Source organism: Camelus dromedarius, chromosome 5 (assembly GCF_036321535.1).
Source record: "Camelus dromedarius isolate mCamDro1 chromosome 5, mCamDro1.pat, whole genome shotgun sequence".
Classification (NCBI taxonomy): domain Eukaryota; kingdom Metazoa; phylum Chordata; class Mammalia; order Artiodactyla; family Camelidae; genus Camelus; species Camelus dromedarius.
This window is the reverse complement of record NC_087440.1, coordinates 77,553,953-77,568,556: the sequence shown is the minus strand read 5'-3', so window position 1 is coordinate 77,568,556 and position 14,604 is coordinate 77,553,953. Positions and strand designations below refer to the sequence as shown.

At 37.9% G+C, this 14,604-nt stretch overlaps 1 long non-coding RNA gene across 1 annotated transcript in view; it reads left to right on the top strand.

Annotated features, from left to right (window-relative positions):
- LOC135321414 (uncharacterized) overlaps positions 1-14,604 on the top strand; it is a 69,894-nt gene that overhangs the window by 36,102 nt on the left and 19,188 nt on the right. Inside the window, exon 2 of the long non-coding RNA XR_010381160.1 lies at positions 8,054-8,160. This is a non-coding gene — a long non-coding RNA (uncharacterized LOC135321414). The remainder of the gene's footprint in view (positions 1-8,053; positions 8,161-14,604) is intronic.

The window sequence follows — 14,604 nt, the reverse complement described above, 5'->3', positions numbered from 1 at the left end:
ACTGGGTTTGAAAGGTTTGAAAAGTGCCTGCCTACGCTTGTGGGGTCGTTGTAAACAAGCGATACAGTTTCGATGCTCGGGAAATAAGAGGGAGAGCTGTCTTTCTGCTTCCCTCCATACAGACGCCTTGTTGATTTTACAAATATTTCAGCATCAATTACAAAACAAGCAGTGTGCAGGGAGCTGGCATTTAGTTTTGTTCTGTTTTCAATTATGAGCGGAAGCAGTTCATGACCCCTGTGCTTTCATTCATTCATTTATTGAAATGGACACGGTTTTTCCTGCCTGGTGTTCTAATCTCGTTTTTCCCAAGCACATCCTTTGCTTCAGACACTATGTTAGACTCTGGGAATAAACAGTTCAAAAGCTTGGGTATCTGCCTGTGAGATCACAAGATAATGCAAAAACAGATGTGAAAACTCAGAAATATTTGGGTATCATATGCGGTCTAACAGAAACAGAGTGTAATAAAATGGTTGATGGGAGGGGGATTTCTAATTCCTTAGTCCTTCTCAGGGAGTCAGGAAAGGACTCACCAAGGTGATATGATAATTATTAAAGGAAAGAGAGGAGAATGGGATAAGTGTATTTCAGATCAAAGAGTAAGTCTGATGAAAGTCTCAGATTCACGTAACATGGCAGATTTGGAGAGCTCCATGTCTTTGGCGCAGTAGGTGGGCAGGATCCAAGGCGAAAGGGCCACAGTGGATGAAGGGGCTGGTAGGGAACCGAACCCTGTGTCTATGTGTTTAATAGAAGCTATCGCAGCCTTCTAAGCAGTGGGGAGTGATGTGTTCAGATTTGCATTTAAAGGTAAGTTTCTGAGCACAACGAACAATCCCCAGCTGATAAGATGCTCTGTAAATATTAGTTAATGATGGTGTTAACAGATTTCTGGAAGGCATATACCATGGCGTGGTGACTAGGATTTGTAAGTCTCTGCCATTGTTTTGGTACTGGCGCTTCCACATCCAAGGGTCAAGAGCTGGTGGGTTTGAAATTCTTCCTCCTTTTTCTGTTTTCCTGTTTTGGAGATTTGGTCCCTCTGGGTCTCTCTCCTCATTGCTATTTTGTGCGGCTGTGCTGTTATTCTCGATATGGTAACTCAGGAGCCGGAGTCTTGGGTGGGCAGGTCAGGACTCAGTGGAGCCCGAGAGTAGTACTTCAAGGAGGAGAGACCAAGGGAAAGTAATTACTATGATACAACGTGTCCAGAGGTGGGGCTTGGCCTTTCGGAATCGCATGAGCTACGGCGGATGCTCCACGTGCTGCCTGGAAGAGCGAAGAGATCCCTCTCCCCTACCAAGCTAAATATCGTTTCCGAGAGATCCCCACTGAGGAGGAAAGTGAGCGACTTATGTCTGCCGAGTCGATGCAGGGCACGCAGTTGTTTGGAAGCTCAGGGCTGGATGTCCAGGAGGAGAAAGCGAATGTGCAATCGTCAGAGGACCTCACACGTATTCAGAAATACAAGGCTGGTTAACACATAAGATGTTGAGACAGAAACACTCTGGAAAAGAAGGAATTCCGGAGCATCTCTCTGAACAGAGCTAAGGATAAACTTTAAGAATAATCATGCAGCTCCTGAGACACCCCTGCCCAAGTAAGGTTTCTTATGGTCACAGGGTCCCTTTCCCTGTCTTTAGAGCACTCATCTCAGTCTGCAATTACTTTTCATTTGTGAGGCTCAAATCTGTTTCTCCTGCTAGGAGAGTCAAAACCAATGTTAGTTTCTGGTTTCTGTTGTGTCCGCAGAGCCTCCCACAGCATCAGGGAGGCAGTGGATACTAAATAAATCAATAATGTTACCACTTATGGAGGACCTGTTGTATAGTATTCCAGTGATTGTCAAATGTTTACACGCATGCCGTCACCCGGGAATTGTGCTTGCAGGTGGGTTTCGATGTGGAGGTTTGGCAGTGCCGTTGACGCTGGGCACACTTTGAGAAACAAGGGGTTAGACGCTTATGGAAGAACACTTGAGGTCTAGAAAGATTAGTAACTTGTTCAGTTTACCCAGCAGGTTAGGGAGCACCCTGGATTCTAACCCAGACCACGCTGACTCCTCGTTCTCAAGCATTGCTCTTTGCCTTCCTAAACCCCAGCCATTCCTAAATGCGGCCACACAACTATCCTGTTTCCCTTTCCAAATTGTGCCCGTCTTTCTGGTTCATGGAAATTCTGCAACAGAACATGTGTTCGTCTTGCCCCTGGCTCATGAGGGTATCACCGCCTTCTTAGAGATACGATGCAGTAGGAAGACTTTCATTTCTCTAGACCGAAACTGAATAAAGCAAACAGCTCCACCAGTCATAAATTAGAGTTGGTCTTTTCTGAACACAAAGTGGGTCCCCACACTGGATGAAAGGTAGAGCCTCTTTCTTTGCCCACGACGGGCTGAAGTGACCTTAGCAACAGCACCCAGAAGTCGGAGTGAAGAGAAATTGTCAGACCAGAGACAAGAGTTCAAAAATGAGGGTGAAAAAATGCCCAGGGCTGATTACCTTCAAATATTTATCTTTTATTACTGGCTGCCAGTTAGGCTCTGATCTCTGAAAGATGAATTTAAAAAAAAAAAAAAAAAAAAAACGCTGAAAGAAACTATAACAATTTAATCTCATCAGAAGTCTCTCTACTCTTCCTGAAGCTGTTTGTGTAGCTGTAGGTTGGTGTGTGTGTGTGTGTGCGCGTGCGCGCGCGCGCCCCTCGTCTCCAAGCATGGCTGTGATAATGTACCATGTGGCTTTCGGCTCTGGTGGGGTGGGTTTTACAAGAAAGCCCAAGCAGGGTTTTATTTCTTCCCCAGCTGTAAAGATGCAAAACTTTTAAATTAAAAATAACCTTTCGGCTGATTCCTTGCATAATTGCTATCTTGTTCTGCTAATACTGTGGCCGCATTTTAACTAGCTGAGGCCTTGGGGATTTGCAGGCTGGTTTATCCTCTGAATTTGCGTTGACATGGTTTTCAGTGAAGTGCGTAACTGAATCCTATGGCCAGGAGCCTGGCTGGCAGAATTTGCATTGAAAATCAGTGGGAGATTAAGGGAAGAATGACTCTGCAGCCTCCCTAAATAGATTCAGTGATGAAAATCGTGGGTCTCTCAAAATGCTGTTCACTTTCATTAAGTGTCTGGGCTGCTGAGAACTCACTTACACTCCCATCGAAAGACCAAAGCAACAGCGGGATACATGGGGAAAATACTCAGACAGGTACTACTGTATGACACATATTCGTGACATGATCATTGGCCAGAATCTTTTGAAATGGATTTTTGGGAGAAAATCTAGGGGTATTCTTGCTGAATGAACTTGAATTTTCTGACACAGAAAACCCGCCCCCAAACATCATTTTGTTTTCTGGGCCAGAGGTAAAGTTCTAAGGCCAGTGAAGAATTTAGCATCTTTCGCGGTTTGTGAAACTGACATGAAATGTTAAAGGCAGTCAGCGAGACATTCTATAAATTAAAACTAAGTGAACTTCTTTATAGACTGGACTTTTTTTCTTTCTAGGCTTTGCTGGTATATTGAGATTTGCACCTAGTGTGATTAGGCATCCAGTGATTATGCTTGGTACTGAAGAAGGACAAAGATCTTGGACTCCAAACCAGGTTATTTTGTAAACTCTGATTGTGATTGGAATTGCTTTTTGCTTGGTACCACAGACTCTTCCCCTTTTAAAGCTGAGAAGCGTTCGAGAGTACACTTAGAGCCACCCACTGAAGGAAGCCTTCCCAAAGCAACACATGAGCCACTGGTGAGTGTATACAAACCAGCCTTCTGCTGGGAAGAGGGGAAGTGGACACGGAGAAGAGACGATCGTTTTTTTAAAAAAGAGGTTATATGAAAATGATGTCATGACATTCTTGAACTCTGTCTCCTCCTGGTGAGTGTCTCTGCTGTGAGTGCTGAGCTAGGAACCCAGGGTTTCAGAAAATCACCCTCTTGTTGTGATGGGGCTTATGTTCATATGCCGTTTGAGAACCCACAGGAAGAAAGTGGTCACTTTTGCTCTCATTCGGAGAAAAAGGCTTACATCAGTTCATGGACCACGTTTGAAAGCACATCCTTGTTATCCAAACACGATGCCTGTTTTGATGCTCCAGGTAATGAGGCAGCAATAATTGCTAGACCATCAGGCTGAAAGCCTGCTGTCCCAGGAAATTCTTGCTGTGAAGAGGAAAAGCCACAATCATTAACATTTATGTCAATTTGTAATAGAAACAATTAAGAGAGCTAGGAATGTCCCAACAAATTTAGACTAATGATCTTTGTATAAGTAAAGAAAGAAGAGCTTTTGCAAGAAGTTATATCCCTATAATCAAAGCGTGTTCTGTACGTGGCAGACCCTTAATTAATGTCACCTGAAGAAATGACCTTAACGTAGTCAGCAGTTTTATTTGGTGCTATGGATTCCACACGAAATCTTTCCATTCTATTATTTTGTGATAATAAATAAAGCGTATGCTAATTATAAAAATTTGTTTTGATATAGGAAATAATAAAAGCAAAGAAAATGTGTATATTTTTAGTAGTATATAATGATCATATGTCCCATTACAAATGTGTACATCCCTACAGATACTGCTGGTACAAAAATGCATAGATAGATATATACAGCAGCATTTGTATGTTTGACTCTGTTAATGTAATGGTATTTAGTTCTCAAATTATGTATCTCTGTATCTGTCTCTCCATACCGTTCCCCTAAATGGGCTCATGCTGAACAAGCTGTAACCCATGTATTCATGCAGCAAAAAAATCATAAACATCATTCCATGATAAGTCAGGCTCTGCATATTTTTAATACTAACAAGGTATCTATTGTATAGATATAGCATAATATGTTTTAAAAGTCTATGTAATTGGTTGTTTCCACCATTTTTCTCTTTTAAAAGTCTGTGATAAACATCTCTGAGCACTTGTCTGATTAATCCCTCAGGTTAAAGGTGAAGTTGCTAGAGATGGAAATCCTGGGTCCAAAAAAACATGCTTAGCAAGGACTTTCACTCACGTGCAACAGCCCTGCAGAAAGGTTAAATCAGCCTTACTTTTACCAACATGTACGTCTTCTCTTTTTATCACACCTAAACCAACGCTGGGTATCCTCATATTTAAAAGTACTTTCCAAAACAACAGGAAAAAACAGTATCTTGGTTTTTCATCCATTACAGTTGACAAAAATCAAATTTTTGATACCACTTTTGGTAAGAGGGTGGGGTAACAGCCACTCTCATACACTCTTAGTATAAGTGTAAATTGCTAAAATCTCCAAGGAGAAAGTTTGACGATATCTATAAAATGAAATATACGTATACTCCAGACCTAGCAAGTCCACTCTTAGGGAAGTACTATACTGATACCTTCTCATATATGTCAAATAACCTAAGTACAAGAATTTTATTGCAGCATTATTTTGTAAAGGCAAATGATGGGAAATAATTGAACTATATGTCAGTAGAGGACTAGCAAAATGAACTGTGGCACATCTACATAATGAAGTACTGTGCAACTGCTAAAAAGAATAAGGTCCCAACTGTTCTGTATGCTTGAAAATTTTGACTTAAAAAATATTAAGGGGATAGAAAACCGTTATACATGTTATCCACGTGGAAAAATTCATAAGAATAAATGTTATGTGAAAAAACAAGGTATAGAACATTGTGTGTAATATTATGTATGTATGTACTTTATATATATATATACACACAAATCCAAGTGTGTGTGTATATGTATACACATACCCATGATCACGGCCACCCATTAAAGGAGTCCACAGAAAACTGAGAATGGAGTGGCCAGAGAAGAGCATGGGAGGGGAGAAACATACTTTTCATTATATATAATTCTGTATTTTATAATCTTGTACCATGTGCACATATTACCTGTTCAATAATAAATAGAGAAAATTTTTATCTTAGTTTACATTTTTCGACAACTAGAGGTTGAAGAGATTCTTATTTACCTGTTGGTTATTTGTATTTCTTATCTTGCGAATTGCTTTTTCATGCTCTTACCTAAGACATATCTTTCTAAAAACTTCTATAATAGTTCTAAAAACCGTAAGTATTTTGGGCAAACCTCTTCAGGAAGCAGCACTGCTGGTTACTATGCTACCAGTGGCCATGCTTTCATTTAGGAAATGCTGCTACAGCTTATACTATAGTTGCCTAAGCGAATCAATGACTTCCCTTGGCACCAGTGCAGCAGGGGAGGTCCACAAAAAAAAAAAAAAAAAAAAAAAAAAAAAAAAAAGTGTTCTGCTAAGATGACGCACAAAAAATGAAAATGATGAAGGATAAAATACAGTAGCTATATAAAATTACCCTAGCATTGCCGTTAAGTTACAGAAATGGAAAAGAAGGCTGCCTCATGGATGAAGATGGCTGAGAGAGTTGGAAAATTCCTCTACCGCAAGGTCAACAGATACAGATATAAATAAATTGCCTATTCACATTTCCTCCTTCAGTTTCCTGGTTCCTATTTGGTTTTCAGGGCAAGCGAAGAGAAGATAAGAAACAAAATAAAAGGCTATTTTTTTCAAACAGATGGAAGAACATTTTCCTTTTTTATGATTAATGTACCTCATCCTTTCATAGTTTTGTTCTTTCATTAATAGCAGTGAATTTGCATCCAAAGATCAAATTGATGGTGTAAACTTGTGGTTCTCAGAGCACAGTTTTGGACAAGCAGCATAAGCATCACATGGGAACTTGTAGAAAAGGCATGTGGTTTGTTCCATCCAGACCACCTGAGTCAGAAATTCCAGGGATGGAGCCCAGCATTTTTTTTTAAGCCCTCCAGGTGATTCTGGTGCATTCTACGGTTTAAGAACCATTGTTATGAAAATTAAATTCCCTGATTTTTTGTAACTTATTGCTACTCAACCTATCTTACTTCTCAGTTCAGTTATTTGCTTTTAAACAGATTTTACACTGCTTTAAAGTAGATGAGAGTCCATGTTCTAAAACTGGTATTATGAGCTATTTCTGCATAAAGAAGAATAAGCATACCATTTAATAGTTAAAAATAATGTGTTTTACAATGAATCAAGTAACTGCCAGGCTAGCCTCTTAGTTATTCTTCATAAAGATTTGAAAAATGTTTGCCCCGATTTTGAAAGAACTGGACATTTTTCATGAAACATTTTTATTTTATGAAGAATATATTCAATAAAAATAAGTGTAATAAAATAAATACTGTTTTAAGAGCTAGTACCTAAAATTTCAATTTATTTACAATATATCAGCTCATTATATTTCTCTTTATAAAAATATTAGTTGTCTGGCCCCAATGGCACATTGTTGTTAACAATTTAAGAAATGTCTTTACAAAACAGAAACAGACTCACTCACAGACATAGAAAACAAACTTATGGTTATAGCGGTGGGGGGTGGGCATTGGGAAAGGATAAATTGGGAGTTGGAGATTTGCAGATACTAATATATATATAAATTATATAATATTATATAATAATATATACAATAGGTAAATAACAAATTCATACTGTATAGCACAGGGAACTGTATTCAGTATCTTGTAGTAACTTATGAAAAAGAATATGAAAATGAATATATGTATACTCATGTATGACTGAAGCATTATGCTGTACACCAGAAATTGATACATTATAAACTGACTATACTTTACTATATATATATATGTATATATATATACACATACATACAGAGAGACAAAAAGAGAAATGTCATAAAGTATCACAAACTCAAGTTTCAATGTGAAAAATTCAACAAAACTAATGCTTTTTGCTTTTTTAAAATTTCACTAGTACTTCTCTGTATATTTTATTCTTTCTTTAGGAGATGCATATGCATGATATAGACATATTTATCTATATTTTGCAATAGGCTAAATATTGAACATGAATGAAAATGATTTTAACTAAATTTTGGTATAAGCCCAATTTAAACAAAAACGTGTCATATGGCATCAAAGTCTCTAAGCCAGTGTGCATACAATAAAATCTCTTTCAAGTATCGTCTATGATTTTTGAAGTGCAGAGGTTGAACTAATGACTTTACCACTTCTTTTTTAGCTTTCGTCCATGCTGGTGAGATGCTGTGCGAAAACCAGTTCTGAAGGCGTTGTGAGAAGGGAAGCGTTCACTATGATTTCAGTACCTCACGCCATCAGGATGCTCAGGTATTTTCAATAAGTTATCTTTGGCTATAAAATTTGCTGTGCTGTTTTGTAAACCTAACAGGTTAACATGGTTTGGATTTATGTCAGTTCCGTTTCCTCTGTGTTCAGTCAACACAACCACCTATTGACGTCAAAACTGTGTAGTCAGGGGCCCATGCTGGATGTAGACACAGCAATGTATCTATCCGTCTGGGCCTCAGAAAAGGAAAGTTTCATCCTTGGAATAAGTAAATAAATCTTTTGCTATGTGTACACGTGTGTGTGTGTGTGTGTGTGTATATTACATATACACATATATATCTACATCTATGATTTTTAAAAATTAAATTGTTTTTGCTTTCTAAGAACTTCCGAAGGACTTTTCTATTAACAGCCAAAGCAGATGGGTTTCATTAAACTGCCTAGACCATTCTTTTTCTAATCATCTGCCTGGCCCGATCTGAGGGGAAAAGGGCAGACATATGAGGAATCTATTCTTCTTTAACCCTCTCTGCAAGGCATCTGCTAAGACCTCATTCATCACCGTGAAAGCTGTGAATGGATAGCTATGCAATACGGGCAGCTCTCTTTGGGAGCGGTGGTGTAACGCCTAACCTCTCCGCTGGTAAAGCAAAAGCAACATGCACTTTTGTCAAACTGTCAGCGAACACTTCCCTCTTGATACAGTTTGCTCAACCCAACCTTCTGCAGTGTCATCTGGCTGCAAATGTTTCATTTTGAAGAAAACCCCCAACCGGTGGCTGGATGTGGTTCTCACAAAGGAATCCTTGTGCCTCTGTGATGGCTGTAAGTGTGCGGCCATTTGTTTGCCTCCAGAAGGATCCAAACTATGTAAGAAACAAAACGGCTTTCAAATTCAGATTGTGAAACTATTTAATAAAACCAGACTGATACATCTCATTATCAACCATGTTTAAAATGGCAGGAGAGCATTCAGGCATTCGTAGTATCATGGAACTACCGCTGTTCCGGCAGACTTCAGGAGGAATGGATGATCGCAGCAGCAGCGGACACCAGCCTCTCACTCCCACCCCAGTCCTCAGCTGGGACTGAACGCTAATGTGGTGTTAACTCCGTGGCCCACGCTTACTTTCAGTCGTGAACGCTGTAACTTTTCAATCAAAGGAAATGAAGGCCAGAATCATCATCCACTTGTTAATTACAGTGTGAAATATCGCAATCACTTTTTTTTAGAGGTGGCCTGAGAATTATGAAAGACGGATAATGGCCCTCGTTATGCAGGGGATGAAGCGGTCTATTAAGCCGTGGGAACTTCTTCCATGAAACAGTCTTCAGCCTGACTTCCCTCATAATTCCAATTCCAAGTTGTCCAACGGCCAAGACACTTGAGAAATCGACACGATCCCTGTTAAAGTCGCAAACTCCCCTTAGTTTTCACAGTGTCTAATCACATAATAGTTTTCTATTCATTTTAATTTTTTGTATGACTGCTTCTCCAGCTCTAAACTGTTTAGTAAATACTAAGTATCACAGAAAGTATTTTCATTTATGGTGAATTTGGTTCACCTACCTAACGTCAGCGTGAGTTCTGATATCCTCAAGGTGATTTTTCTGTTTGCAAATATTTTGATTTAAACATTCAACATCAGGTTTATTGAAATGACATGTCCTAAAACTTAGTCTTTTTTTCTGTTTTGTTCTTAATCTCTATTAGTAAGTATAGAAAATGATTCCAATCACTCTTTTTTACTGATTTACAATGTTTTATTAGTTTCTGGTGTACAGCATAGTGATTCAATCACACATATATATGTATGCATATTGTTTTTCATATTTTTTCATTATAAGTTATTATAAAATATTGAATATAGTTCCTTGTGCTATACTGTAGGACCCTGCTGTTATCTGTTTTATATACAGTAGTTTGTATCTGCTAATCCCAAACTCCTAATTTATCTCTCCTACCCCTTTTCCCCTTTGGTAACCATAAGTTTGTTTTCTATGTCTGTGAATCTGTTTCTGTTTTGTCAGTAAGTTCCTTTGTCCCATTTATTTAGATTTTACATATACTTGTAATCATGTGATATTTGTCTTTCTCAATAGCGATCACTCTCAAGGAGTCTTAATACAGTTTTTTTTTTCCATTTACAAAATTATTAAGTACACTTCTCAAACATTTTAAACTGTATTTATACAATGATTATATTTTCTTTTCTTTTTAAATACATGAATTATCCAAGTCACAATAAACTGTCCCAAATACTCAAATGAATCTTATATATGAAATAGTATAATGTATATGGTAATCTCTGAAATATTTCATTAATGTGTTGTAAACTTTACTAGACCTCAGTATAAAGTTGCAAAACTAGATTGATTACACAACACATTGTAAAAAGGCATTGCAAATAGCCTGACTGGCTAAATTCTCAATCTGTCAGATACGTACAGTGTATGATGAAATTGAAATATTTTTGTTTCAAGTTAAATTCTTTTAAATATTTCTCTGCTTAATTTAATCGTTTGGGGTTAATAAATATAACTCAGTTAGATATAGCAACTCATCCTAAAATCTGATTTTTCCTCTTCTGGGGTCTGTGATTGGGTAATGATCAGAAACATAAATTGGGATTTGAATGGCACACCTTGAAACTTTATAGCGTGTGTCATGGAGACTTTGTAAATTAAATCAGAATTCAAATATCCATGCTACATCATTACCTACTTCTGACAGCTTGTAGTAATCTGCAAATACCACCAACACAACAAATCACTTAGCAATATTTTTCATTATTTTCTCTTTGTGTACGTTGAAGTGTCTTCTCATCTAGGTACACTAAGTAGTTTGATAGGATGCTACAGTTCTTTAAAATAATGAAATGAAATCTGACTGAATTCTTGATTTTTCAAATAGTTCAAGGGTACTGTCAATACTATTTATTCTGAAGTTATTGAAAAAACTTAAGTGTGATGGCCATTGACACCCCTGTCAGAGCAAAATTTCACATGTGTTGAGCCTGTTTTGAGGACTAACCAGCTTCCTCTCTTCGATGTACCTGTTTTTAGCTACCTTCTTATCTTACAAGAAATCCATAAAGCATAATGTCACATTGAAGCCTTTTATAATCTAACACTATTTTTTTTTTCGGTCATTACTTCTCAAGGCAAATGCCTGGATTTTGTTAAATGGCTGGTTTTTCTTGCTTACCATCCCCATGTGATAAAATGGCATCCCTGTATAGAATCAGTGAAATGTTACTTGTGTTTTAAGGCCAATATCAAACCCCACCAGATCTGTGAGATCTTTCTCCATTATTTCACTCAGATGTGACCACAGATGCCATGACATTAGAATTTCTAGTAGTGGTTCCTAAGTCATGCTGTTCAGAACCCTAGATCAAACCCCTTTCTGGATGGTACAGAGGGTCGAGTGCCAAGTTGATAGAGCTCAAAGTCTTGCTCACCTGCTTCAACCAGAGTGGAAGCCCTTTGTTTATTTTTTTTTCTTGTTCAAATGAAGTTTACATCTACTAAAGACAACCACAGCTTTTAAAAAATAATAAATGATTCCAAAATAAAATAAATCAAAACTAAAACTTCCTCTCCCTGCTAGATCATGAATGCCAAAGAAAGTGACCATTGTTTCCCAGCATGCCTTTGGTGCCTCAACACTACTTTTATGTCTATAATTTGGCGAATGAATAAATAAAATGCTATTATATGGGCTGACATGAAGCTAAGTATAAGAAAAATTAAACTATGTTTTTAGAGTTATTGTGATATAATGGGAAGAAAATCAGGCTGAAAGTTAGAAAAGCTAGTTCAAGCCTGTAACTCATCACTTTCTGTGCTAGCTATAGGCATGGGACAACCCTCTTGATTACTAAGTTCCAATTAAATGGAATAATAATTACTGTAATGCCAAAGTCAAGTGCTGATGCTGGAATGCAGGTAATAATTATGGTTAAGAACCTGAGCTTTGAAACTCGACTGCTCAAGTTCAAATCCTGGCTACAATTATACTTTTATATGTGGAACAATTACTTAACCTTGAGCCTCAGTATTTCTATCTGTAAGATGGAAGTACCTTATGGAGGCTTTGTTGAATGCATTAATTCATGCATCATGTTCGGTAGTACCAACAGGATTACATAAGCAAATGCTCTGAAACACACAGAGTACGAGGTAGTGAAGATATAACTCCAAATATCTCAGTGTTAATCTTTCCCAGCACCAAGAAATTTCTAGCACCAAGTAAAGGAAAACTCAGTGCAGCTTTTTTAACTATTCAGAATCTCAGAATTCTCAGAAGAGGACTATACTTATCATATGTTCTACAAGGTTGATGGTGAAAATTGTAATTATTATTATCAATATCAACAAAAACTACTGTAGCGGCATTTTTTCTGGCCAGTTACCCAGAACTAATATATACCTGTTTGTATTGCTGGGCCAGCTAATAAAAGTTAATATTGCATCAAGTGTCCTTTATTCATTGTCCTTTTCTGTTTGAGAAAGCTTCCTGAGAACAGGACTTCAGTCAGGTCAAAACACCTGTCCTGGTTTGCCCAGAACTTCCCTCGTTTTAGACTGTCAGTCCAATTTCCAGGCTTCCTTCAGTTCTGAGCAAACCAGCACAGCTGATCACCTGAGCACCTCTTTCTCTATCCCTTAACATGTTTAGCATCATTTGTTACATGTAAACTGTGTTCAGTTAATATCTCCTTGATTGAAATAAATTCTTTCAGTTGCTGTCAAGATCCATCTATCAGCTCAGGCATGTTCTTTGACCAGAGACCCAAGGGAAATATCTTGGTCTTACATGATTGAAAAGTTACCAGCTGAATGGATGTGGACCCAGGAAAGTCAAAGAAGATTAAAAGAGAAAGTAAATTCAACAGTGCAACAAAAGTAAACTACCCAGAAAATTTTAATATACAGTAATTTGTATTCATCTGTTGGAAAGTATGGGAGAGGTTGATATTAACTAGCCAAAGTAGTAATATATTAAGTGAAGTGTCTCCAATTGGCATTAACTTTTATTTTAATAAGATAGTAATTGTATATTTAATAAATACCAACAGCTTATTAAAATGTAGTGACGGGTCATTATGCTAAGGGTTAATAAAATATCTTTCTTTTTAAGGATTTAGAATGTTGTAATAAATGCTACTTGTTGAAACTCATATACAGTTAAAGAAGAACATTAAATATCTCTGCTTTAAGGGAAGCCTGGGGAATGCCCTCCACTGATTATTAGCGTTAATACACACTGAAGGAGCCTGCTTGGTTATGCATCTTTTGAAATCCCCATCAACAACTCCTTGATCTTGGCAGTCCCTTGAGAGCTGATCCAAGTCTGATACATGCATGCTTTGCACTCCCAGCTTCAGTGATAGCTCATCAAAGGGGTAGAGGTTCATAAGTCATACTTTCTGCTCCAGTCCTTGTTAGAAATATCAACAGAGCATGCTTTCTGAAGAGTTTCAAGTACTTCCAACCCCTGTTGGAAACAGGAAGGGCAAAGGTAAAAACACAACACATTTTTTTTTAAAAAGTAAAGGAAACAATATTGAACTTCAAAAAAACAAAAAGAAGAAAGAAAGAAAGAAAAACGCTTGCTTTGCATTTGGACTAAGGTTAGGATTTTTTTTTTCTTTCTGCTTACTAATTCACCCGCCCCATGATCCTTGCGAGGGCAGAAAGTCAAACAGCCTTGTCCTCGTGCACCTCCGTACTCTGGGTGACTTTCCTAAGCTCAGAGCTCCCACTGACTTCAAAGAGGGGAAAGGGCATGGAAGGAATCCACAGGGTGCTGGGGTGGGGGGAGTGGAAAAGGGCCGAGGACAAAGCTGCAGTTAAGTCATCTCAAGTGTAGCACTGTTTCTCTATCATCATCTGATGGGTTCAATTAAGTGCTATCTTCGATATTATAGAGCAGATTTTTTTTTTCTCGAGGTGAAATGGAAACATCTGTATATTCTCATAAAGCTAATCCCCCACCAAAAAAAAAATAATAATTCTGAATGGTTTTATGTGTATAGACGTCAAACCAGGCGAACATCAGGAATATTGCCCCTTCCTTGCTTTCTGGGTTCATATTATTATAGAAGCCGTGCGGGCAATAGTCATAATTTGCAGGGTGACTAAGTCGAATGAGAAATCTATCAGGTGTGCACAACCAGTTGACAATCACTTCATCTGCATGAAGGTCTGATTGGGTGAAAGACAGGAAGGGGTCACAGAAATGGAGAGATATAAGAGGGTTTTATGAAGCAACAAAAGATGGCTGTTAGGTAATAGTTTTGACACATGAACATTTTTTCATCTGTAAATTTCATGTAATTTTCATCACCAGTGTGGAGACCTAGTTGCCATGGCTTGGTTTCTGCTGATGGTAACAGAGCTCCTTTGAGAAGCCTTTATTTTTGATAAAACACATCAATAAATAGTGATTAAAGAACTTACTATAGTAGGTTAAGT